Source organism: Ptychodera flava, chromosome 14 (genome assembly GCF_041260155.1).
Source record: "Ptychodera flava strain L36383 chromosome 14, AS_Pfla_20210202, whole genome shotgun sequence".
NCBI lineage: Eukaryota > Metazoa > Hemichordata > Enteropneusta > Ptychoderidae > Ptychodera > Ptychodera flava.
In genome coordinates this window covers 34,203,371-34,230,943 of record NC_091941.1, presented here as the reverse complement: position 1 = coordinate 34,230,943, position 27,573 = coordinate 34,203,371, and the positions used below count along the sequence as shown (strand labels likewise).

Sequence of the window (27,573 nt, the reverse complement as noted above, 5' to 3'; positions counted from 1 at the left end):
TACTATATTGATGGGATATAGCTTGGAGAACAGCCACTACTCTGCTTGGAGGTAGTAGCGGAAACATTACTGTACAGATTTGCAGTAACAAAAGTCTACGACGTGTCCTTACAGACCATCATCAAACGCACATTTCGTTCGAAACTGTTTGCATTTTGGTATCATTCGCAGAAAATACAGGGTGTAACTTGCAAGACAGACAAGTCCCTGTTTCAAAAATTTGTTTCCCTAAAATTCAGTTTTCGATCCAACCATAATTTACCCAACCAGATTGTCAAAGGGCACTTTTATTACATCATGTCACTACAGTATATACTATAGATGCACTCTATATCCATGCAATGCTTTCACCAGCATAACTGAAGCTGTTCATTATCTAGCATTACCAGTTATTATAATTTAAAAAGTGGATTGTCTGTTATGAAATAAAGGAACATAAAATATAAATGAAAGATCAATTTTATGTTGCTTACACATGACTGGTCACGAAGTGCAACAGTACTCAGTGTGTAGTGTGTACTCCCTGGTAATGAAATAATAGGAAATATGTCAATCATGTGTTGCTGCATATTTGCAGCAATAATCTGGTTTGCCGCAAATTTGCAGCAACTTAGTCGTTTACCGCAAATTTGCTGCAAACTGACTTAAGGGTTTGCAGGAGGGTCACATCTACCTGCAAACTTCTGCAACTCCTTCCTGCAAGCTATATGCTTGCTGCATATTTGCAGCAAACTTACGGCAAATTGCAGTAGAAATAATTTCGGTAAGGGATGTTATGTCAGTTTCAAGGTGATGTGCTGCTTATTAGTTTCCAGGGATGCATTGTCTCTGTCTGTCTGTGTGTCTGTACCTGCATCTGTCTGCACATCAATCCGTCTGTTTGGAGCAGTTTCTCTGACATGTGAACAAATTCTTGGTACAGGGATAATGCACTGTGAAGTACGTACATTGAATATATACCTGTCAATTGTTAGCTACGCTGTCAGCGACGCGGAGCTTATCAAATAGGTTGATTTTCCGTCGTCGTCGTCGTCCGTCAACAATTGCCTTCTCCTCTGAAACTGCAAGTCCGATTGCTTTGAAATTTTATATGCAGTTCACTTGGGGTGACCTCACTTAAGTTTGTTCAAACCATGGTGAAATTTGCATATTTGTATTTTTTGGGCATTTTTTGCTGTTTTTGGTAAAAAAATCTTCTCTGAAACCGCTTGTCCGATTGCTTTGAAATTTGATATGCAGTTTACTTAGGGTGACTTCAGTTAGATTTGTTCAAATCGTGGTGAAATTTGCATATTTGTATTTTTAAGGCAATTTTTGTCATTTTTGGTAAAAAAAATCTTTAAAAATCTTCTTCTTCAAAACTACCAGTCAGATAGCTTTGATATTTGTACATATGTCCCTAGGGATAATCTATCTCAGATTTGTTCAAATTGTGCAGAAATATGCAAATTTGCATTTTTAAGGGCAATTTTTGCCATTTTCGGTCAAAAAATGTATTCCTCAAAAAGTACTGGTCTGATAGCTTTGAAATTTGGTATACAGGTTTGGATAGATGAAGTAAATGATATTTTGTGAATTATGATGAAATCTGCAATTTTGTATTTTTGGGCAATTTTTGCCATTTTTGGTCAAAAAATGTGTATTTCCAAAACTACTCATCTGATAGCTTTGCAATTTGGTATACAGGTTCCTACAGATCACCTTAATGATATCTATTGACATTATATTGAAATCTGCAATTTGGTAATTTTGGGGCAATTTTTGCCATTTTTGGTCAAAAAACGTGTATTTCCAAAACTACTCATCTGATAGCTTTGCAATTTGGTATACAGATTCCTACAGATCACCTTAATGATATTTGTTGAAATTATGATGAAATCTGGAATTTTGTATTTTTGGGGCAATTTTTGCTATTTTTGATCAAAAAATGTGTATTTCCAAAACTACTCATCTGATAGCTTTGCAATTTGGTATACAGGTTCCTACAGATCACCTTAATGATATTTATTGAATTTCTGATGAAATCTGTAATTTTGTATTTTTGGGGCAATTTTTGCCATTTTTGGTCAAAAAATGTGTATTTCCAAAACTACTCATCTGATAGCTTTGAAATTTGGTATACAGGTACCAATAGATGAACTAAATGATATTTATTGAAATAATGAGGAAATATGCAATTTTGTATTTTTGCAATTGGGACAATTTTTCCATTTTTGGTCGAAAAATGTGTTTTTCGAAAAGTACTGGTCTGATAGCTTTGAAATTCGATATGCAGGTTCCTACAGGTAAACTAAATTTGATCTTTTGAAATTATGATGAAATCTGCAATTTTATTTTGGGGGCAATTGTTGCCATTTTCGGTCAGAAAATTTTATTCTCAAAAAACTCGTCAGATAGCTTTGGTTGACATGTTCGTAGGGATGATCCGATATGATGTATTCAAATTATGATGAAATCTTCAATTGTGTATTTTTGCGGCTATTTTAGCCACTTTTTCTGGCCACTGCATTGAGCTATCAAAGATTTCCACCTTCGTCATCAACATGTGTCAAAAAATAGTTATTCTCTACATAAACACAGCGGAGCTATATCGCCGTTAGGTCGCTTGTTTCAGATACGATCCAATATGCCACTAGGTGGCCTTTTGTTGTAGTATTTCATCTCCAGGGCCTGGACAAATCTCATTCAAAGTCGGTGTAGGAACATTGTACTATAACGTAAATGTACATGTACATGTACATGTGAATTTGTTAGTCCCCACGGACACTGTCCGGGGGACTTATAGGTTTGGTCATGTCCGTGCGTGCGTGTGTGCGTCCGTGCGTCCGTCCGTTCACGCAGATATCTCAAGATGCCCAGGTCAATTTCTTTCAAACTTTGCACAAGGATAGTACCCTACCCCATACAGATGCACGTCGATTTGTTTCACAATGCGATCAAATTTGGCCGTGTTAGAGGACTTTTTAGTTTTCACCTCCATAGACTCCTATGTATAAGGCAGTTCCATAGACTCCCATGTTTAAGGCAGTTCACCTCCATAGACTCCCATGTATAAGGCAGTCCATAGACTCCCATGTATAAGGCAGTCCATAGACTCCCATGTATAAGGCAGTCCATAGACTCCCATGTATAAGGCAGTCCATAGACTCCCATGTATAAGGCAGTCCATAGACTCCCATGTATAAGGCCGAGAAAAATAAAAATTTAGTTTCTCATCGAATTCATATTGCAAAAAGGATGCAGTGACACAGTTTTCAGTCCCAACGGATGAAGTCCAGGGGGCTTATAGATTGGGTCATGTCCGTCCATGAGTCCATCCGTGAGTCCATCCTTTCACGCAGATATCTCAGATATTTTGACAAAATGTCACGTGACCTTGGTGACCTTTGACCTCAAATATACATATTTGTCCATAACTCGGTAACCACAAGTGCTACACCCTTCATATATGGTATGATGGGACAGCTTATGACGCCACATATTGTACATCATTAATTATGCACATATCTAATTTTGAGCGAGCCAATAGAGCTAGAGGTCTGATTTTTGGTATATAGGGATAACTTAGCAATACAATTTTTTTGACAAAATGTCATGTGACCTCGGTGACCTTTGACCTCAAATATACATATTTGTCCATAACTCAGTAACCACAAGTGCTACACCCTTCATATATGGTATGATGGGACAGCTTATGACGCCACATATTGTACATCATTAATTATGTGCATATCTAATTTTGAGCGAGCCAATAGAGCTAGAGGTCTGATTTTTGGTATATAGGGATAACTTAGCAATACAATTTTTTTGACAAAATGTCATGTGACCTCGGTGACCTTTGACCTCAAATATACATATTTGTCCATAACTCAGTAACCACAAGTGCTACACCCTTCATATATGGTATGATGGGACACCTTATGACGCCACATATTGTACCTCATTAGTTATGTGCATATCTAATTTTGAGCGAGTCAATAGAGCTAGAGGTCTGATTTTTTGTATATAGGGATAACTTAGCAATACAATTATTGTGACAAAATGTCACATGACCTCGATGACCTTTGACCTCAAATATACATATTTGTCCATAACTCAGGAACCACAAGTGATGCACCCTTCATATATGGTATGATGGGAGACCTTATGATGCTTCATACTGTACCTCATTAATTATGCATATATCTAATTCTGAGCAAACCCATAGAAGTGGATGTCTGTCATACATATGCACATAGATTTGTTCTGTGATACGATCCAATAAGGCCGCCATGTGGCCATTTTATTACGATTCTTTCATGTCCTGAACTACAGCTCAGACATGTATCAAGCGAATTTATTCAAAAGTATTTTTATCACAGACCTAATGAAGAGGACTCTATCCTCTCTGAGGACCTGTAATCAAAGTACCCATTAACAAGTGGGGACTGTGTCATCAACGATGACTTGTTTCATGACAATCCAATATGGCTGAAGGGCAACCATTTTGTTTGACTTTTTCATATACAGAACCATCATTCGTGTCTAAACCAGTGTCATCTTAACTTGGTATGGGACATTGTACAGTATTCTAAGTGCACTTCAATTTTTGTCATGATATAATCCAATATAGCTGCCGGGCAGTTATTTTGTTGTAGTTTTCTTTCATGTTTGGAACCATTGCTTTAACATGCATGAACTGATGCAATTATAACTATATACAAGGGCAATATACCATCATGATGTGTATGAGTGTCCACTGATGTCATGATATGATTGCACAGCCTGGGTGGCCATTCTGTCATGAATTTCTCTCGTCTGAGCAGATTGATTTCAAACCAAAAGTTAAAAGTACAATGTACTTTGATGCTCATACTTGTCAATTTGTGTTGTGAAATGATCAATGTAATCTGACATAAATCAGTGTCTTGCTGCAACCTTACACAAGCTATACTGTGCTATGTAGTTATCAAGTTCCTGCACATCAGTATCAGCATTTGACCATTGTGTTGATTTTTTTTCATTGTTCCAAACAATGTATGGTGTCAGAGTTTATGCAGTGAGCAATTTTAAAATGATTCTTTGATCCGGAATTGTAATCAATCGCGCATTGTTTTTGAATCATTAATCCTAAACAAGAACTGTTGTGATCCAAACAGGGATTAACAGCTCTTGCGTGTACAGACAGGAGTGTATCCAGCAGGAATGTATCATCCATGACTTGAATAATTCATTTGTACTTTTTGATAATAATTTTTCTAAATAGTAACCAACTATACAACCAACAACAGTGAAAAAACACCTAGTCTTATCCACACATAGTGATACCAAAAAAAGGCAGCAAACTTTGACAGTTAAATTTGGTAGTTTGCACTGTATAGCTTATTCCAAATATGTACAAAATCTGTCAGAAAACCCTGACTTGCTGTAGCTGTTAATGCTATCAAGTTGCAGACTTTTCGTCATCCATCGAGAAGGGAATGCGAAATTTCCATAGCAACAGTATCATTACTCAACCACCCCAAAACACAAAATCAGTAAATTGTAGTTTTGTGAACAGATTGGCTATCACGCCTCCAGTACACAAATTACATACTCAGTGGTACAAAGCAGTGTCCATCCACACAGATGGAAAAATATGTGATGTTGCCATGACAACAATGAAGGATATGTTCTTCAAAATCAAAGTTGCTATTCATAGTGATCTTCTTACATAGATTCTGTTAAAATCTGACTGCGGGGAAACTTTCACTAAAATGGTTATTATCTTTGCAGCCCACTCAACACGTGCAAGCAAACACAAACACTCTTCCAAGTTCACTAAAGGGTATGAATGCAAATCATTCAGAGAAGAAAGTAGGTTTCATTTGTTTTTGCTGTTATTAGCATCACAGCATGGCACTAAGGTTCAGTCAACAACTTGTAATGGCCGGTAGACAAATGACATTTTGTCAAGTAGTACTGAAACTGCAAAAAACACTTGGTGTTTTCTCATCAGAACATGAAAATTCTGTATTCCATATTGCTTTGTCATAAGTATTTGATATACATGCAGTGCGAGTTAGCATTGACTTGATAGAGCTATTATTATCCAACTGCATTCATACCTGTGTATTTAGTCTCTCAGTGTTTACATTTCACTCCCGTCTCCTAAGCTGAGGCATAATTTCACCTTTATACAAAAATAGAAGTTTTGCAGAGCGTTGTAATTGTCCAATTTTTGCAGATAAATTTGATGTACAAACAAAAATCTCCCTGTATAAGCATTGTTTAGAAATTATATATTGCATTTTGAAAGTCAGTTATGCTTGTTCGTCACCTGTAAAAGATGTCAAAAAAATTGGTCAATAAAGATGCCATGATAGAAGAAATGATAACAGCATTGACATAATTTTTTGCATTAACCAGTAATACGTGCTAATGGGCCAACAGCTACCGTACCAAACTATGAACCACACCACACAGTCTGAATTCATGAGGTCGTCAACCCTGATCATATAATGGATCATGTTAATGATTTGAAGGTTCTGATTTATTTCTGGCAATCAAAATCCCTCTAAAATGATCAAATTTGTGCCTTCAATGTGAGTGAAAAAGACTATGAGGCGGATCATAAGTGTTCACAGTGTTTGCAATGACAATGGTATTCTTTCAGAGTGCACAGATAGTGTTAGTTGCCGCGTGACATTTTCTGCTTGCTGATTTGAACAGAGCAATAAAGATACAGTAGTGGCATTTAGCAACTCATGGGACATGAGCTGCCATTTGTGGCTCAGATGGACGGACTTCAAAAAGATCATCAGAACCATTTCACAGGCGAAATTTCTGACAGTGAGAAATATCACTTTGAAAGGAAGAGATTAAGTGATATAAAAAAACTATACAAGTAAATCAGTCATGAAAGGTGATGTATTGATCTGAACCGTGATTCAAGTTGCAAGGAAAATTGCTTTTGACATGTTTTGCTGTATATTTGAAATCCGGTAGTGTTCCAATCTCAGCATGCACTGTTCACGTCTGTCACAAACTCAATTATTGCAGTAGCCACACTGCATTCTTCAAATTTGAAATCTCATTTTACTGCCCAGCTCAAGCATGTGATTGCCTACCTGAATCGTGAATCTAGCAGTGATGGCTTTTGATTTCTAAGATATTGTATAGAGATACTCTCATTGAAAGACTGCTGAACAGATATGCAGCTCGTTCCCAGTGCTCTAGATTAGCAATAAATGAGAAATATAGAATCTTTTTTTTGTTGTGTTTGTTTGTACACTGTGTATGATTTACTCTGCCGCCTGTATTCATCCTCATCTTTCCCCAGCAACAGTGAAATGGAATCCAGATCAAAGCAGTGACCTGAATTTTCATCCATGGTTTTACAGGAACATGTTTTCCAAAGATCAAAAACTTTGTTTGTTGAAACTTTTGAGTCTAAAATATAAAATGAAATAGTTCAAAATCGTTGAGAGTTGCTAGGATTAGAATGTTGCAATTCTTATGTTTGAACCATACTCTCCAGGTTTCAAGAAAGCTTAGCATATGACAAAGAAGGCTCAGTGAGGAGTAGTTTAACTGCTTTATCAAGATTAGCAAGAATGGGGTACTTTATACTCAGGTGAAATGTTAATATTTTCACAGTGCTTAATGTATATGCCATTTTCACATGAATTGTTTTCCCTGTTGCCATGATGAATATGGGAAAAACTGCACATTTTACTTTCTGTGCTCTCACCATCTACATATAATGTTCATGAAAAAAGTCAGCTTTAAGCTCCTACTCTCCAACTTTTCAAAATGGAATGAAGTTGTTATCACTAAAGTGCAGTCAAACCCAGATTTCTATTATGCCGCACAGAATCTGCCTCTGCTACATTTACCAGGTGTTAAAAATTGCAGAGGTGGATTTTCCCTTCCACATAGTTTAAACTGAAATGATGTATACACTACTAGGGTCCTTATAACGTCACCACGTAGGCTTTTTAGCCCAGGCTCATAAGTTTCAACTGATTATGCAATATGAAAAAAGCATGCTCTTGAAAAGTGTTCTAAAAATATTCACCGCTGCAAGGTATCTTGATAATTTTTTTCATATGAGTTAAGACTTTGCCTGAGGTTACATTTCTGTATTCCTTACAAATTCCAAGTTCTTTTCATATCTATGCTTGATCCAAAATGTCAACCAGGAGATATAAATTTCAAAAAAAATATGCAGCATAACATCAGGACACTCGTGTCCAAACACTGATCTGATGACAAGCCTTTCCAAAACAAGGTTTGGTAAATCAGGATTTTTACAGTTCATTACACTGTGTCAGATTGGATTCTGGAACATGCATAAGCAATATAACTAGTAATTCTTCTCATTATCATGAAATTCAGCCTGTCAATATAACCATTAGCTGATTTGCCTTGTATCAAGGTGCTGTGATAGTCTCACCAACATTGATGAAACGTCCAGTAAACCTCTGGTCATTGCTCAGCAATGCCATTGCCACATTCAACTCAAAGTTCTTGTTGGCAAGAATACAGGTCCCATACTACCTGATTGTAATGCAATTTATCATTGTCTTAGGGGGTATGCTTGTATTTGTTTACTATCAAGGGACTCTCAGACATGCACTGATAACCACCTTAAACAAGGATGTAGCCCAGCATTGCTCAGGTGTACCCCGGTTACGCATCTTATGAAGTGGGCGTGTCATAGATAATATTTCTTTCAATATTTCTTCTATATTTGCTAGCGATAGAAATCTGGCAAACATGGAGTTTTCATCACAACAATCAAACTGGTCAAAGAAGATTATATTATCACCATAATAAAATTTGCTTACCTTTTTAGCTCATATTTGGTTTTATATATAAATACCAAAAAGAGCTTATATGATGAGTCTGAGTGGCGTCTATGTCTGTATATTTGTGGGTATGTGCGGATGTATGTCCGTCACACACAAAGGCTCCCATACCGCCAAAGCTACCGTCTCAGTATTTGGTGTACAGGTAGATGCAGGGGTTGAGATGTGAATTTGTTCAAATGAACACATCAGTGTCAAAAATGTGCAAATGAGGGATGAAAAAGGAAAATCTGCAAATGTTCATGAGTGGTCGCATGCCAATGGCTGAAACAGGATACTCCACTGACCTGTAGTCATTTCCTGTCATTGTTTATGAACTGTTACATATTAACAGACCTGCTCAAACTAAGGGATGGACCATTAGATCTTGGGAGGGGGTGGTCACAATGAAATTGTGAACATTTTTTTTTACAACTGTAAATTTCTAAAAAAATTTTTTTCCAAATGAGAAAAGCTGTGCTAATATTTTTTACTAAGTAAATTTTCAGATTTATAATTTTTAGCTCCGCTGTCAGCGACGCGGAGCTTATCAAATAGGTTGATTTTCCGTCGTCGTCCGTCGTCGTCCGTCGTCCGTCGTCCGTCGTCATCGTCGTCGTCCGTCAACAATTGCCTTCTCCTCTGAAACTGCAAGTCCAATTGCTTTGAAATTTTATATGCAGTTCACTTGTGGTGACTACACTTAAGTTTGTTCAAGTCGTGGTGAAATTTGCATATTTGTATTTTTGGGGCAATTTTTGGTGTTTTTGGTAAAAAAATCTTCTTCTCTGAAACCGCTTGTCCGATTGCTTTGAAATTTGATATGCAGTTTACTTAGGGTGACTTCAGTCAGATTTGTTCAAATCGTGGTGAAATTTGCATATTTGTATTTTTAAGGCAATTTTTGTCATTTTTGGTAAAAAAATCTTTAAAAATCTTCTTCTTCAAAATTACCAGTCAGATAGCTTTGATATTTGGTACATATGTCCCTAGGGATGATCTATTTCAGATTTGTTCAAATTGTGCAGAAATATGCAAATTTGCATTTTTAAGGCAATTTTTGCCACTTTTGGTCAAAAAATGTATTTCTCAAAAAGTACTGGTCTAATAGTTTTGAAATTTGGTATACAGGTTTCTATAATGAACTGAGTAATATATATTGAATTTCTGATGAAATCTGAAATTTTGTATTTTTGGGGCAATTTTTGCCATTTTTGGTCAAAAATGTGTATTTCCAAAACTATTTATCTGATAGCTTTGAAATTTGGTATACAGGTTCCTACAGATAAACTACATGATATTTATTGAAATTGTGATGAAATCTACAATTTTGTATTTTTGGGGCAATTTTTGCCATTTTTGGTCAAAAAATGTTTTCTCAAAAATTAGTGGTCTGATAGCTTTGAAATTTGGTATACAGGTTTCTACAGATGAGTTCAGTAATATATAATGAATTTCTGATGAAATCTATAATTTTGAATTTTTGGGGCAATTTTTCCCATTTTTGGTCAAAAAATGTGTTTCTCAAAAAAGTACTGGTCTAACAGCTTTGAAATTGGTATACAGGTTTCTATAGATGAAGTTATGAACTAAATTTGATCTCTTGAAATTATGATGAAATCTGCAATTTCATTTTTTGGGGCAATTGTTACCATCTTTGGTCAGAAAATTTTATTCTCAAAAAACTACTCATCAGATAGCTTTGGTTGACATGTTCTTAGGGATGATCCGATGTGATATATTCAAAGTATGATGAAATCTTCAATTGTGTATTTTTGCAGCTATTTTAGCCACTTTTTTCTGGCCTCTGCATTGAGCTATCAAAGATTTCCACCTTCCTAATCAACATGTGTAAAAAATAGTTATTCTCTACATAAACACAGCGAGCTATTATCGGCCGCTAGGTCGCTTGTTTTAAGTTAGACGCTGTCTGAGGATACAATGTACATCCATATCACTAGCGCAAATAAGATTGCGTGCTGTAACTACTTATGGCCCAGTGATTTATATTGCTGATAGATTTCGCAAAATGTTGCAGATCATCTTTTGACAAGCTGAGAAGCTGTTTGCAAAAAATGTGGTGAAATTTCAATATTTGTGTTTTTAGGACAATTTTTGCCCTTTTTTGATCAAAACATCAATTTCTCTGTAGCAGTATGTCAAACTTCTGTCATTCTTGTTGTTTTTCTGGTTGTACTGTGCAGAAATTATTGTCATAACATCAACGTAGAATTTTCCTGCACTGAACAGATAGAAACAACATTTATTGTTGATCTTTGGTACCCATACTGGTATGTACCAATTCTGATCAAATGTGAGCGACACCGTATAATTGCGGTATTTTTACTTTTTTGTCCTTTGATTTGTGCCTGTTTCTCAGTGCCATTTATTGTACACTGAAAAACTCGGGCTTGGTTGGTGAAGATTTATGTAGGTCAGGTCGTCAAAACGACGCGATATTCCCGGTGTATGGCCTGGTTAAGAAAGTTTTTGTAGGTCAGGTCATTAACGGTAGAGTAGTAATAGAAAAAAAGTGAGTGTACATATGTTGCATTTCTAGGATTGCAGTAGTCTATTTTCTCATGTGGAATGATAGCTGTTGCCATATTTATCCAATCAATTCCGGATGCCTTCCTTTTATTCCTTAATATCTTGAGAAAAATGGACAACAATTTCCCTGTTTGTTGCTCATGCATGAAAAATAGTTTGGATGATTTAATCAGCAGATGCAGCAGGGGGGAAAAATGGCACACTGATTACTTTCTACTCGGTGCAGCACCACTTGGCATGAGAAATGGCCAGCTTGTTTCAGATGGACGCGGATAGAGTATTAGAGTGCAATTTATATTCCGGTTGTCACCAGGCGTCTTTTGACTTAATTGTGACTAGTGAGAATGTACGGCCATAGCTGTTTTACGTGCAGAGGAAAACGAACAAAAGGGTGAACTCAGCAGTTAAACGTTTAAACAAAATTTATTACGAAAATAAAACTAATTGCTAAGTCAGGGATAGAGTACAAGCTTTAAAAGTGTACAGACTACTTATCTCAGCTGGGACGGCAAAGCTCCAGTCTCAGAGTTGTAACAGTCAGTCGGATGAATGAACAGTCCTTGCAGGCTTGAAGATGCATAAAGTCCACAGTATAAATCCAGCGTTGGCAGTGAAGGTCTTGAAAAGTCTTGAGAATGACTACTGCTGGAGTTTAGTAACACACAAGAGACACGATCCCCAAAAGTCTGACTGGAAGCTGAGCGCGTCCCTTTTATAAAGGCATATAAGAACAATCTAGAACTTTTATTGACATGCTAATTACTGTTCTAAAATTATCTCCTTACACAACTAATCAACTTTCCAGAACATTCCAAACATGACTAATTGAATTCAAGGTTGTGAGGTCATCAAGGGCAGTGACCTTGGGAATGTTCTAGACTAATTGAACTCAGGTCATGATGAGTGTGGGGGAAATGACCTACATAACACACCCCCTCTTCAAAAAAAGAAAATTTTTCAAAGAAAAATCTTTCTTTTACAAATGTAATCTTGAAAAGGATTTAAGTACTCAAATTTTGTTTTACTCTAAAGTAAAATTTCTTGAAAGTGAACAACAATAAAATTTCTTGAAAGTGAACAACAATAATTTCTAAATACGAGAGAGACAGTCTGCAATTAAATGTCTCTGCCTTTGATATGTCTAATGTCAAGATTAAACTCCTGTAACATTAAACTCCATCTTAGCAATCTCTGATTTTTGCCTTTAAATTTCTGCAGAAAAACAAGAGGGTTGTGATCAATATAAACCACTATTGGCTGATTTGAAGAAGTAACATAAACTTCAAAATGCTGTAAAGCTAATATCAAAGATAAACACTCTTTTTCATGTAGAGTAGTTTCTCTGGGATTTGTTAAATTTGCGTGAAAAATAGCAAACAGGATGATCTATACCATGACTATCCTCTTGCAATAAAACAGCACCAGCAGCCGTATCACTAGCATCTACAGCTAATTTGAATGGCAAATGAAATCTGTTGCAGACAACACTGGGGCACTTTGCAGTATGGCTTTAAGTGTATCAAATGCCTGTTGGCATTGCTCTGACCAAACAAACTTTACTTTCTTTTTAAGTAAGTTAGTCAAAGGCTCAGTAATTGTGGAGAAATTTGGACAGAATTTTCTGTAGTAACCAGCCATACCGAGAAAGCGCATCAGTTGTCGTTTGCAGTTTGGTATGGGAAAACTTGAAATGGCACTGATTTTGGCATCAACAGGTTTTACCTCACCCTGTCCTACAGTATGTCCGAGGTAAGTTACCCTTGCCCAACCAAACTCAGATTTGGCAAGGTTGACAGTCAACATTGCTTTGCTCAGTCTCTCAAAGAACTTCCGCATGAGCTTGATGTGTTCCTCCCAGGTGTCACTATACAGGACGACGTCGTCAACGTAGGCTGCACACCCGTCTAGCCCGGATATGACGTCGTTGATCATCCGTTGGAACGTTGCCGGAGAGTTCTTCATTCCGAATGGCATCACCTTGTACTGGAACAATCCGTCTGGTGTAACAAAGGCGGATATTTCACGAGCACGATCCGTCAGAGGGACTTGCCAAAATCCCTTCAGTAGGTCAAATTTTGTCACATACTTGGCTTTTCCCACTCGGTCGATGCAGTCATCAATCCTCGGGATTGGGAAAGTGTCTGTCTTTGTTAAAGTGTTGACCTTCCTAAAGTCCGTGCACATACGATAACTGTGGTCTGATTTGGGAACAAGTATGCACGGCGAACTCCAGTTACTTTTACTGGGTTCAATAAAGTCATTGTCCAGCAGGTATTTGACTTCTTCCTGGAGATATTTCGCTTTTGTTGGATTCAGTCTGTATGGATGTTGTTTTACAGGCTTACTGTCCCCAACATCAACGTCGTGATAGATGACGTTTGTCCTCGTTGGAACATCTTGAAACAGGTGTTTATATTCGTGGAGCAGTTCTTTCACCTGTTGTTGTTGTTCTGGCTGGAGGTGTGCCAACTTTGTAGACTCCAGCTTCTCCAGGATTTCTGAGTTCTGAAGCTTGACCGAGCCCAGCTTTGAGTTTAGAGTTTTTTCACTCAAGTCAGTTTCAGTATCACTATCTTCATAATGGCCAGAACTGACGGTACTGACAGCTGAGTTATAGTAGGATTATCCCTATCCAAATATGGCTTAAGCATATTTATGTGACATAGCTGTTTTTGTTTTCGCCTGTCAGGTGTTGTTATGATGTAATTTAAATCACTCAATTTCTTATCGATTAGATATGGCCCAAAGTAACGAGCATGGAGTGGTTTGCCAGGAATTGGAAGTAGAACAAGAACCTTTTGACCTGGTTCAAACTTCCGTTTTGAGGTGCTTTTATCATATTGGTTTTCATTGACTGCTGAGATGACTCAAGATTTTCTCTGGCTAATTCACATGCTTTAGAGAGTTTTTGTACGAAAATCTGACACATATTGCAATATTCAGACAATCATCATCGTCTGATAGGAATTTCTCTTTAACGAGCTTAAGTGGGCCACGGACTGTATGTCCAAATACAAGCTCAAATGGGCTAAAACCAAGAGACTCTTGAATTGACTCTCTAACAGCAAAGAGCAGAAAATGAATTCCTTCATCCCACTGCTTCTCTGTGTCAAAACAGTAGGTCCTAATCAGTTTTTCAAAGTTTGATGAAATCGCTCAAGAGCACCCTGACTTTCTGGATGATAGGCGGATGACCTATACTGTTTAATGCCTAGCTGATCCATTACTTGTTGGAAAATTCCAGACATAAAGTTGGAGCCTTGATCGGACTGGACACATTTAGGGAGGCCAAATAAAGTGAAAAATTTGACTAAAGCTCTCACTATAGTCTTTGTCTTTATATTTCTCAGTGGTATGGCTTCTGGGAACCGAGTAGATGTACACATAATTGTCAACATGTACTCATTTCCTGATCTTGTTTTTGGTAGGGCCCAACACAGTCTATTAGAATCCTACTAAATGGTTCTTGAAATGCAGGAATTGGCTGTAAAGGGGCCTTTGGAATGGTCTGATTCGGCTTTCCTACCATTTGACATGTGTGACAAGTTTTACAGAAATGTGCTACATCCTGCCTGAGATTAGGCCAATAAAAGTGACTGAGAATTTTATGATAAGTTTTCCTGACTCCTAAATGACCAGCCCAGGGGTTTCATGGGCCAGGCGCAATATTTCAGCACGGTAGGGCTTGGAACCACAATTTGATGTTTTATAGCCCAATCGTCATCAACCAAAACGTCTGGAGGTCTCCATTTACGCATGAGAATACCAGATTTTGTATAATAGGAACAGAGCTATCTGAAGTTTTACCTTCATCATCTACCCTGTCAAACAAAGACAAAATATCTGGGTCTTTGTGTTGTTCTGCAATGAGATTTGATCTAGAAAATGTCTGACTTTGGTCAGCAGAAGTTTTACTGGAAGTTTCAAATCCACGAGGGATAACGGAATGATCCGTGTCAAACACCTGACTGAGAAAGGTGTCATTTAAGTCAACATCTGTGACATTATTTTTGAGAGTATTTTGATTCTCGGAAGTTTTCTTTGACATGGCTCGAGTAATGGCACATGAAGGAAATAAATCGGGTATCTCTTGTTCAATTGGCTCTGGATCCTGATCTAAACTAGGATTATCAGTCACAAGTGGATTAGTAATGACCTTGTCCCCAGCAAGGTCGTTTCCAAGAAGAAGGTGAATCCCTTCAAAAGGCAAAAAAGGCCTAATACCTAAAGTCACAGGTCCAGAAACAAAGTCCGAAGACAAATAGACATTATGGAGAGGAACAGGAATAAAGTCATTGCAATCTACCCCCTTAATAAGAACTTTAGAACCTGAAAATGACTTTTCAGAAAACGGCAGGGTATCTGCCAACAAAAGAGACTGGGAAGCCCCGGTATCTCTTAAAATTTTGACAGGGGTAGCGGAAGAAAAATCACTAGAAAGTGATATAAAACCATCATGAATAAATGGTTCGAAAATACCCATAATGCTATCTTGAGAAGAATTGACCTTGACCTCATTAATTGGGGATAAGAGGGGTTTAACCTCAGAAAATGTGTTGCACACATTATTAGACTCTAATTGAGTTGATGAAGAAATAAAGCCGGTGGGCTTAGATCCACTTTGACCACTTTGACCTTCACGTTTTCTTTTCAATTTGAAACACTCTGACATTAAATGGCCGTCTTTCTTACAATAATTACAAGAAAGTGTACCGAACTGTTTGTCAGAAGGAGATTGAGACTTGGCATCTGATGATGTGGGAGTGTTACTTGAACTCTGTGAACTGTTGTCATTTGATTTTCTACTGTCCTTTGAAAAATTCTTGGATGAAAAGGACGAGTTAAATTACCTGCATTGTTTCTGTATGAAAAGGACTGGGATGGTTTGCTGAGAAATGAAGATTTGTGGGTCAATGAATAATCATCGGCCAACAGTGCAGCAACCTCTAATGTATCTGCCTTTTGTTCATTGATAAACGTCTTGATGTCACTCCGGATGCACCTTTTAAATTCCTCAATCAAAACAAGCTGTCGTAATTTGTCATAATTCTGACTGACCTTTTCAGAAGAGCACCAACGGTCAAACAGTTGTTCTTTTGTTCGAGCAATTCAACATAAGTTTGATCCTTCACCTTCTCACTATCCCTAAATTTCTGACGGTAAGCTTCAGGCACCAACTCATAGCCCTTGAGAATTAATTCCTTCACAGAATCATAATCTGAAGCCTGCTCTACTGACAACTGAATGTAAATTTCTCTGGCTTTACCCACCAAAGCACTCTGCAAAAGCATAGACCAGGACTCCTTAGGCCAGTTCAGACTCTGAGCAATTTTCTCAAAATGAAGGAAATATTTATCAACATCCTTTTCTTGGAAAGGGGGAACTAACCTGAAATGCTTAGTGATGTCAAACTTGTCTGAAGGGAAGAATTTTCCTGACTGTCCAAGCTCTAAACGTCTCATTTCTAACTGCAGTCGGTGTTCTGCTAATCTCTTCCTTTTCTTTTTCCTCTCTTTCTTTCTCCCTTTGTCTTTCTTCCATTTGCAATTCTTTCTCTCTCATTTGTAATTCTAGTTTCTTGATCTCCAAATTTGTCTGCATTTCTAATTCTAATTTTCTGAGTTCAGAGGTAGACTCGGGCTCATAATCTTTAAGGCAGACTCCTCAAAATGGCCTGATTTAACTAATGTTTTGCAATCTTGAACTGTATTTCTCGCTTGCGCATAGATCGTTTAACTTCTACCTTAAGGAAATTGGCCAGTGTTATGAGGTCGTCTTTTCTGAGGGAATCAAATGTGTCCTGATCAAGGTCATCCATTTCCTCTGGTTTAAATTCCGCCATGATTAAATTTTGCTGAGTTCACAGTATACAGTAGTTTTGAAAAGGTAGGCAAAATGTTGTCAAACGGCTCAAAATGTTCGTATCCCGGACGAGCCCCCAATTTTGTTACGTGCAGAGAAAACGAACAAAAGGGTGAACTCAGCAGTTAACGTTTAAAAACAAAATTTATTACGAAAATAAAACTAATTGCTAAGTCAGGGATAGAGTACAAGCTTTAAAAGTGTACAGACTACTTATCTCAGCTGGGACGGCAAAGCTCCAGTCTCAGAGTGTAACAGTCAGTCGGATGAATGAACAGTCCTTGCAGGCTTGAAGATGCATAAAGTCCACAGTATAAATCCAGCGTTGGCAGTGAAGGTCTTGAAAAGTCTTGAGAATGACTACTGCTGGAGTTTAGTAACACACAAGAGACACGATCCCAAAAGTCTGACTGGAAGCTGAGCGCGTCCCTTTTATAAAGGCATATAAGAACAATCTAGAACTTTTATGACATGCTAATTACTGTTCTAAAATTATCTCCCTTACACAACTAATCAACTTTCCAGAACATTCCAAACATGACTAATTGAATTCAAGGTTGTGAGGTCATCAAGGCAGTGACCTTGAGAATGTTCTAGACTAATTGAACTCAGGTCATGATGAGTGTGGGGGAAATGACCACCAACCACATACATAACACTGGTGCTTACAGGGATGGTCTGCAGTCTGGTCACATCCATAGTGTCTGCTATCTCAGAATCTATTACAGTTGCAGACTGAGTTGATTCACAGACGTTAAGTATAGTGCTGCACAGATGCACTTGGTTTATCATTATCCAAAAAAACTATATTTCTTACTTAGACCTTACTGTCTGCCATCTTTTCACAATCTTTCCAAACAAGTGATAACAACTTTGCAATACACATGTACATACATATGTTGTAGATTCTTTTCTGAATGGGTCACTATACTTTAGGAGTTGCGTTGGATGAATGTTGAGATTAAATGTGAAATAAATACCAGCGGGGGAGCCTGTGCAGGTGCAGTATGCACACAGGTCGTGGATTTTCATTCATAACCCCAAATTAAATCTCATTTCTTCAATTTGCAAGATTGCAAGATTGGACCAATAGTGATGGATTAAAGGCCCTGCAATCACATCACCTTTTGCTTTCATTGTCAGTCAGTCAACTTGCATTGACTTTTATCGTGAAATCCCATCACTTCAATTTGAAGCCCGTCACTGAAAATTTGTAAAAGCTGCTTCCTAAAAGAAGATGCTAGTTAAAGATAGATGACTCATAAGCCTAAAATGTCATTCTTATTCTTTCATTTAAAACAAGTCATCGTTGATGACACAGTCCCCACTTGTTAATGGGTACTTTGATTACAAGTCCTCAGGGAGGATAGAGTCCTCTCCATTAATTAGGTCTGTGATAAAAATATTTTGATACAAATGGCGCTCAATGGCCAAGAATGAGTTCCATGGTGTTGAAAACATAAAACCAATGTAGGCCACCATCCTAAAGGTCATTAAATGAGTCAACTAGGAATTAATCAACAGGATTTCGCAAACATTTTGCATCCTATCATAACACTGATAGATTATCACTGGTACCAATTTTATAAAGTTTGATGCAGTGCTTCTGGAAATTCACCCTAAAAACAAAAGTTCATCATGTAAATGCAAATTGCAATTAATTTAATTTATTGGATCGTATCACAAAACAAATCGACGTGCATATGTATGACATAGGTCAATCAACGTGCATGTATGACATATGAAGTAATCCTTGTACCAACTTTGAATAAAATGGGTTGAGATATGCCTGAGTTATGGCTTTGTACATGAAAAAATCGTAACAAAATGGCCGCCTGGCGGCCATATTGGATTGTATCACAAAACAAATCGACGTGCATATGTATGACATAGGTTAATGTCCTTGTACCAACTTTGAATAAAATCAGTTGAGATATGCCCGAGTTATGGCTTTGTACATGAAAACCTCGTCGTAACAAAATGGCAGACGGGGCCATATTGGATCATTTCACAAAACAAATTGACCTGCATATCTATGACATTGGTCAATGTCCTTGTACCAACTTTGAATAAAATCGGTTGAAATATGTCTGAGTTATGGCTCTGTACATGAAAAAATCATAATAAAATGGCCGCCTGGCGGCCATATGGATTGTACCACAAAACAAATCGACGTGCATATGTATGACATATGAAGTAATCCTTGTACCAAGTTTGAATGAAATCGCTTCAGGCATCTCTGAGATATCTGCGTGAACGGACGGACGCACGGACGCACGCACACACGCACGCACGCACGCACGCACGCATGGACGCACGCACGGACATGACCAAACCTATAAGTCCCCCCGGACGGTGTCCGTGGGAACTAAAAAGTCATAACCAACATCACACTAATCAACTGTGAATGGCATGCAGTCCCTCATACATACAGTCTCAACTATTATAGTATTGTCAGGTTTGAGTTGCTTTCTCAGCTGAGCTTGGCTGTCTGACTGTTGGTAGACACAAACTTCTGTCCCATCATTGAGTTTGATTGCCGTGTTCAAACCACTGACATACCTTGTCTCCAAACCTTTGTCTATTTGAGCTGCCTGCATAACAACCTGGACTCAATGCTCAATATACTTTGATGGACCCAAGTAAATTTTTGTACAGCTCCCTTTTTTCCCAATGTCCTCCCGATCCTGTTTGATTTAAAGTTCATCATGTTTTCTCCCTAGCAATAGATCATGTAACCATTTCATTGCATTATGTGCTCATCATCAAATGAATGTATTGTATGCATCAGTACATTAAAATCGTGTGTCTATGAATGTAAAATTGTTAAGTAGGATATCTCAGTTTAATCTGTTCACCCCATTCCCTGTAAACAGGTCCACAATCACCATTGACAACAATGGGTTTTGGCCAAACCATGCTGGTGAAAGGGTTAAAGAAAACTAAACTACTTTTCCCTCATATTTGTTCCCAATTTAATGAAAATACTTGTTTAGTGATCACGACTTGATTATTTATGTATTCAAAGTTATAGTGTCACAAGTTAGATGTAGTGTTTGTGTAATCGCTCCCCAGTTAAATATGTGTTGGGGTTGTCAATAAAACCCATTTACTTTTCACCTTATTTCTACAGAATTGAAAAAATCCCTTTAATAACATTTAATGGTATTAATACATGAATTATGGAGTTACAAGTTGAAACTACAGTGACTTGCCCTATCAATCCATACAAAATTAATGTGTGCGATAAAATAGCTCTCTCCGGATAAATGAAAATTGTTTTCCTCATATCTCTCAATAATCGTGCAGCTGATCCCCAAATAACATATGTCAATGGTGCAGAATATGGCGTAGTGCATGTAAGGTTGTGTTAGGATGACTTTGAAATTTACTTGTTAGTTTCCTTTTTAAGAAATTCCATATCCTTTCTACAGAACGGAACAGCTGCAACAATTTCCCATCCTTTCTGTGAAAGTGCCATTGCTTGCAGTGGAATTATTCATGTAGTCATTCACAGAACGTGTCAGCTTGTGTGAGAAATAATTGTGACCATCCAATTCATTCAGTCCCGGCATATTGACAGCTAATTTTATGTTTCAAAAATATTTCAGGAAAAAAAAGACGATCTTTTATAATATTCTTTTGAAAGATATATTTTGTATTAATGAATACATGTGTATCAGTCAGCTGGAATACAGATCAGAGTGAATGTAAGATATCCCACTCACTGTGAAGCAAGGACAGGTTGTTTGCCCGCAAGACTAGTTTTAAACAATCTGTACAGTTATACCGACCTTGTAGCCTGTGATTGCGTCTTCTCAGAGGAAACCTCTGTCAATAAATCATCTACAACATTTCTTTTATTGCTTTCCAGTGTTATTTCACTGCCAACAACAGACTTCTGGAGAAAAACAATTCATTTTCTGGACAAATATCCAAGTTTGATTTGCATAGATTTAGTTTTCTGGACTGAATGAGAAGTTTAAAAGACACCTGTTAAGCCATTACCAGATAAATGAAGGATTATATTCTCATTTATTCTACATTCCATAGCAGTTGATGACAGAACTAAAAGTGCACTGTCAGGTTTTGCCCTCACCCACTGAGAGACGTAGGTGGTAACTGATGATGATCTAAAAACGTAAAACTGATGTCAAGTCACCCTACAATTGATCATCAGTGCAGTGTATCTATTAATACTTCAGTACTGCGTTTTCTATTCATCTTCCTAGCGACTGGCAGACAATTCGACCTTGCCTCTCCCACCCCCCACCCCCACCCTCCATTCTGTGCTTATGTCGATGCAGCGCGGTATTGGATGATGGTAGGATTGTCAAAGCTTGGTGAGATAATATAATTTTAATATGCTATTAAGGAAGGAAAATGTACAATGTTATGAACTTTTACTTCGCTGCTTGCCCCTTGCTAGTGCTTTACTTGTAAAGCTTGTACTGTTACAGTGAAAGAAAGGGGAATCGCTTGGTATACATGTCAGTGTTGCACAATGTCGTATAGAACCACCACAGTGAAAGTTTTATAACTATAGATTTTTTTTTATTTGTCCATCATCCAACGAGCATTAGCCCAATTACAGGATGAGGTACGCATAACCCACTAACCCCCAACGAAGCAAAGAGGAATAAAGTGCCTTGCTCAGGGGCACAACACCGTGCAAGAGTCTCGAACTCACCGTCCTCCGACAGTGAGTCCATTACTCTGGACCTACCCGGGTCTTCTAACCCACCATCCTCTGATAGTGAGTCCGTTGCCGTAACCATTGGTCCACGGTGCCTCCAAAATTAATTAAAGATGCTTAAAATTTCCTGGTAGTGTATTTTTGGCAGCCTAGTCTAGTATCATCAATGCAAATAATTATGTGCAAGGAGCAAGTGCTACATTGAAGTTTATTAATAGCATCAACAATTTCTTTCTGAACAGACTTGTTCACAGTTTAATACTGACACATTGTTCAGATTTTTCGGAAGTTAATGATGTCTTTCCGCGCTCTTAACTCAAGTGAAATTACTAAAAATAACTCGGGATATTTATCCAGCAACTTTAGTTATTGATGTATGTGTGTCTTCTGCTCTGACATTCCACAATTGTAAACTGTTCAGTCTCAAGATTTAAGTTTAGATGAAGGCTTTTCTTATTTACTGAATTTACTGATTCAAGTATTTTGTCGACTATCTATTGTTTGCAAAAAAACTCTGAAAAGAAGTATGTGATAAAATATTGACTGCAGGGATGTCAGACATTTCCAACCCTCAGTTCTGACAGCCAGAAAGATAAGTTGTAACAGATTGTGTCTTGACCAACTCCCCATGGTGCAATTGTAATAAATAATGATGTCTTTCCTCTGAAATCTGCAGGAAAAATTATGTCCTTTTGTGTTGTGCCCTTGAATGCAAATGAAAAACAATTTCATTGCAGTATAATGTGTACCATAGCAAGTGTGAATATATTTGTAATTTAAAAAACAAAATAGAATGACATATAGTATCTCCAGCGACCTTCGTTGGTAACTAGATGTAAAGGTAGATGTCCTGAAACTCAAACTTTTACAATACTGTTTGATCTACCACTTGTTGGGGCTAATTTTGAAGCTTATGGAGCAAATAAAGTTTTCACTTGCCTAGTTTTGTGAAAATCAGGAATTTCATTTTTCCTTCACAGAGATAACACAGGGATGGCGGCCATTTTGAATTTCAAATAGTGTTAAATATTGGGTATTGTTTATCTTACCAAAATTTGCAGGTTGACTCACGATGTTTATTCTCAATTTTGAAAGAGAACGGTTGAAAGTTTTCTCAGGGAAAGTATGAGCAAAAGTCTAAGCCTGTCATTTCCAAGGTGTGAGCTATGGTACCTTACAAATACATGTAGATGTTTCCATCCTCCATCAAGTAATTTACTCAATGTTTACTTGTTTGTCCCTGGGAATCCAGGTTTGTAATCTCATTTTCAACACACCCTCTCTTGTAAAGAATTTCAGAAGTTTAATCAAGTTTGTCATTCATGAGAAATTAATGTGTAAATGTTTGTGTCCATTTCATTTTGATTTCAGAAAACAGCAGAATGGCAAATGTCTTAAGACTTTTCAGTGATTTCTTAAATTCTTCCTTTAAAAATAATTTAGGTAGAAGTACATAAAAACAGTAGTTAACAGACAACTTCTTGATGAAGGCCTATTGCAATTGTACAATCACCATGTGTGTAGGTTGTCACAAAAGTAGGCTTTTGTCAAATTGTGCGTAAGTCATACGATAGTTAAACAGCCAGTGAAGCAGAAATGAATTCTAATCTTATCATCAAGGAAATATACATCTAAAGATGTCAGACATGAAATCGTGTGTGTTTTACAGATTCTATTACTAGGTAGTCTGTTTACACAATTTTCTTGAATTGTAATTGACAAAATTAAAATGTTTTATCGGAAAAGTGCATTCTTTCCCATCTCTGCAGCTTAGTCTGTGATAGGCAGTATTGCCACTTAATGTCTGTTAATTTCTGGTACAAAAACATCGCAGTATTCAGAGTTTCCAATTTGCAAAATATAACATGATTGTAAATTAATTGACCGAACCAATTACAGAACTAATTGTCATTGGATATGTAAGGATTCTCAGGACTTGCTGTGTTTCAGATCAATTGTAAAACATCTTTTATGCATGATCAGCCAGCTTATTAAATGAGGCTGTGATTAAGTTTGTTGTCACTTTAATGTCTTCAATTGATGATTCACAAACATACACAAAGTCATTTGAAAACACGGTATTAGGTAACAGTACCAAAAATTAAATTAATTTTTGTAAATGTTTCTGATGCACAAAGGATATGTTCAAAGAGGAAGGCTGTTTGTTTGTCCCAGAATTCTTGAAGATAACAGAAAACCAATCTGCAATGGTATCAGTCCACGCAACTTAGATTTCTCATAATGACTCCGATAATGATTAATCATGAAAATGTCAGGAGTCATAGCTGCGTATCTGCCATCATTATCTAATAGTCTTGCTGAGATGGCCTGAGTCTGATAATGATCTTTTCATAATACTGAACTTGGATGAGTTCTCTTTAGCTTGACAATATACCATGATAATGTATCCTCCCTGACGTATTAAAGGATTGCTGTGAATATCTTGAACATCAGTTTGACATTTTGCAAGCAGATATTTTTGAAGGTATAGCTTCAAAATTAACAAAATGAGAATATATACAATATAGTATTGTCGCTTTTTGAGAGGCCAGTATTGTTGAATTCTTTTCTAAACATTCACATCATTAGAGCAATGGTTAAATACAAAAATATCAGTCCCATGGATTGGCCACACATGAACTATTATCTTACACCCACAAATTGATCTTTGTTTACAAAGCTGGATGTTGATAAAAATTCATATGTGGAAATATATTTCTTAAATGTTCATGTTAAAATACTGAGTGAAGCTGCGCTGATTTCTGACTACTCCTTCTGCACAAAATTGAAACTGGACTTGAGTTTCAAGCTTGACTTGAACACTCTACACCCCAGTTGTCAAATGAACAGTATAACAGTGCAAGCATTAATCACCAATGAGAGCTACAGTCTGACCTGTATAAATCTATGTCTAGGAATAGCTTGGTGCCATCCCAACGGTGCCTTTTCAGCCAGAAACTTTTGAAGTAGAAGTTGGACACTTTGAACCCGCACTTGAATTTGAGATACTTGAAAGCCAAGAGGTAGCCGATGGTGAAGTCATCAAATTTTTCCAATAACGAGGTAGACAGGCTGTTTGAAGTTCTTTAATTTGTACTTTGCATAAAAGGAAAGCTGTGTACTGTGTAAGCGAGAGCTGTCAAATTTACAGCGCCAGTAACAGTGAGAAACAGAACAGACTGATTACAGTCATACACCTGTATTAATCACACTGCTGAAATATACAGCAGCCGAGATCAGTCTGTGTGTCAGTATGAGATACCTTGTAGGAAGCTATTAAAATTTAGTTTTGTGGTGGTATTAGAATTGTTATTTGAAGATTGCTTGAATAGATATACAGACAGGAAAATGTAGTCAGTCATCAGACTCTAAAAAAAATAAAGCTCTTTGAGTTGTCATGGCAACCACAGAGACTTGAAATGTCAAACTTGATGATGCTGCCCTGCCAGGTAAAATCCATACAAATGTGTGCAGTCGAGTGTCTGCTATTTCAAAATGCACAACCTCATTTAAAGTCGATAGGACTTCACAGAAATCAATTTTAATTTAATGATGGATTTCCACGTGCCTTGAAATGCCATTCTGCTGATTGCTAGGTGACGAGTAAAGTAAAGGAAAATTATAGTGTGGCGTTTACAGTGTAAATCATCAGGCAATCAAGAAACCAGTGTGCTGATATTATTGTAAAAAAGATAGCTCAATTTCAGAAAGAATACAAGAAACTGTATTCTTTGACGTTTTTGTAAGTGTATACCTCAATTATATTTCTTCTTCTGTGAATGTTGTGAAAACTCATTCAGGGTGTATGTCCCATGACATGCACATGCTCCTACACAACCTGAAACAATAACTTGACTATTGTTTTCTTAAAGATTTGAAATCCACATTCAAGGGAATTTTAAAGAGCCAATAATGATAGCAATTTGTTCAGTCTCATAACTCAGATTGGGAATCACGTTGTGTGTGTGTAAATTGTAATGTCTAATTGAGAATCACATTCTGTGTGTAAACTGTAATGTGTGATTAAGAATCACATTCGTTGTGTAAATTGTAATGTCTAATTGAGAATCACATTCTGTGTGTTTAAATTATAATGTTTGAATGAGAATCACATTCTGTGTGTAAACTGTAACGTCTGATTAAGAATCACATTGGTTGTGTAAATTGTAATGTCTAATTGAGAATCAAATTCTGTGTGTTTAAATTATAATGTTTGAATGAGAATCATATTCTGTGTGTAAACTGTAACGTCTGATTAAAAAATTACATTCGTTGTGTAAATTGTAATGTCTAATTGAGAATCACATTCTGTGTGTTTAAATTATCATGTTTGAATGAGAATCATATTCTGTGTGTAAACTGTAACGTCTGATTAAAAATTACATTTGTTGTGTAAATTGTAATGTCTAATTGAGAATCACATTCTGTGTGTTTAAATTATAATGTTTGAATGAGAATCACATTCTGTGTGTAAACTGTAACGTCTGATTAAAAATCACATTCGTTGTGTAAATTGTAATGTCTAATTGAGAATCAAATCCTGTGTGTAAAATGCAATGTCTGACTAGAATCATATTCAGTGTGCATGAATTGTAATATCTGAGTTATCTGGTTCAGAATGAAATGTCTACATGCAAACTAACCAAATATATAATATGCTGCTATATTAATCAACGATGCTTTTTTTCATTCCACCATGTGATTCCTGTATAATCCAGTATATTAGGACATGGACACTTGAAAAAAGGCCCTTTCAATGTGTGGTGTTGAGAACTAATCATATGTGTCATTGGAGTGTTGCATTGATCTCATAAAGTTTCTGATCCATTACATGGCATATAGCTTGACTTTAAATTGAAGATTCCTTAACACAGACAGTTTTTTTCACCAGGACACACATTGTGCCAATCCCCATATCTAATAAAAATCCCCTTTGAACAATCACAAGCACTTGACATGTCGCCTTTTATAATAAGGTTTGAGAAGATCAGAGCATTTATGGTAGCATTCCACTTCATGATTACTTTATATGATGTAACGTCATAAAGTTGATATAATCCACTGTATGTAGCCACTGTAAAGTGATACAGATTCCTATCTGCATAAGGATGTGATAAAGCTGAAAGACTGTACGTCAACTAGAGTTTGCTTCCAGATTACAAAATTGTGTTTGAACTGAAATGAATAATGTGAATGATTTGTGTAGGCTTCTAATTTATTCAACATTTACTGGATGGAAATAAGAAAGATGCAGGAGTGTCTTTCATTTGATATTTGATCAATACTAAAACCTTCATTTGCTGAAACCATGAAAATATCTTAATTTGCATGACATAAATTTGCATAATTTATTATAGTCTCCCCTCAATCAGAACCATTTCTCCCTAAATTTTCAAGCAGGGGGTTGACATTCCCATCTTGTGAGAGAAACCTGGAGAAAACACTTCTATGCATAGAAGTCACTGTAAATTCTTTGAACAAGTCCCATAGCAATTCACTGCATTTCGAATGGTAAATTGATCAGACCTATGTGCAAGGACATTGACTTTAAAAGGTTGTGTTGGTTTGACTCTCAATTTTTGTATTGAGAAATAACTTTGTTATTCTGCTTGAACCAAGCATACCGCATCCTTTATTATTTGTTTGAAGTTACAA

At 36.9% G+C, this 27,573-nt stretch overlaps 1 protein-coding gene across 1 annotated transcript in view; it reads left to right on the top strand.

The window, feature by feature from the left end:
• The window catches only part of LOC139148837 (poly [ADP-ribose] polymerase 1-like), a 76,378-nt gene that overhangs the window by 26,707 nt on the left and 22,098 nt on the right, over positions 1–27,573 (top strand). The window lies entirely within an intron of this gene.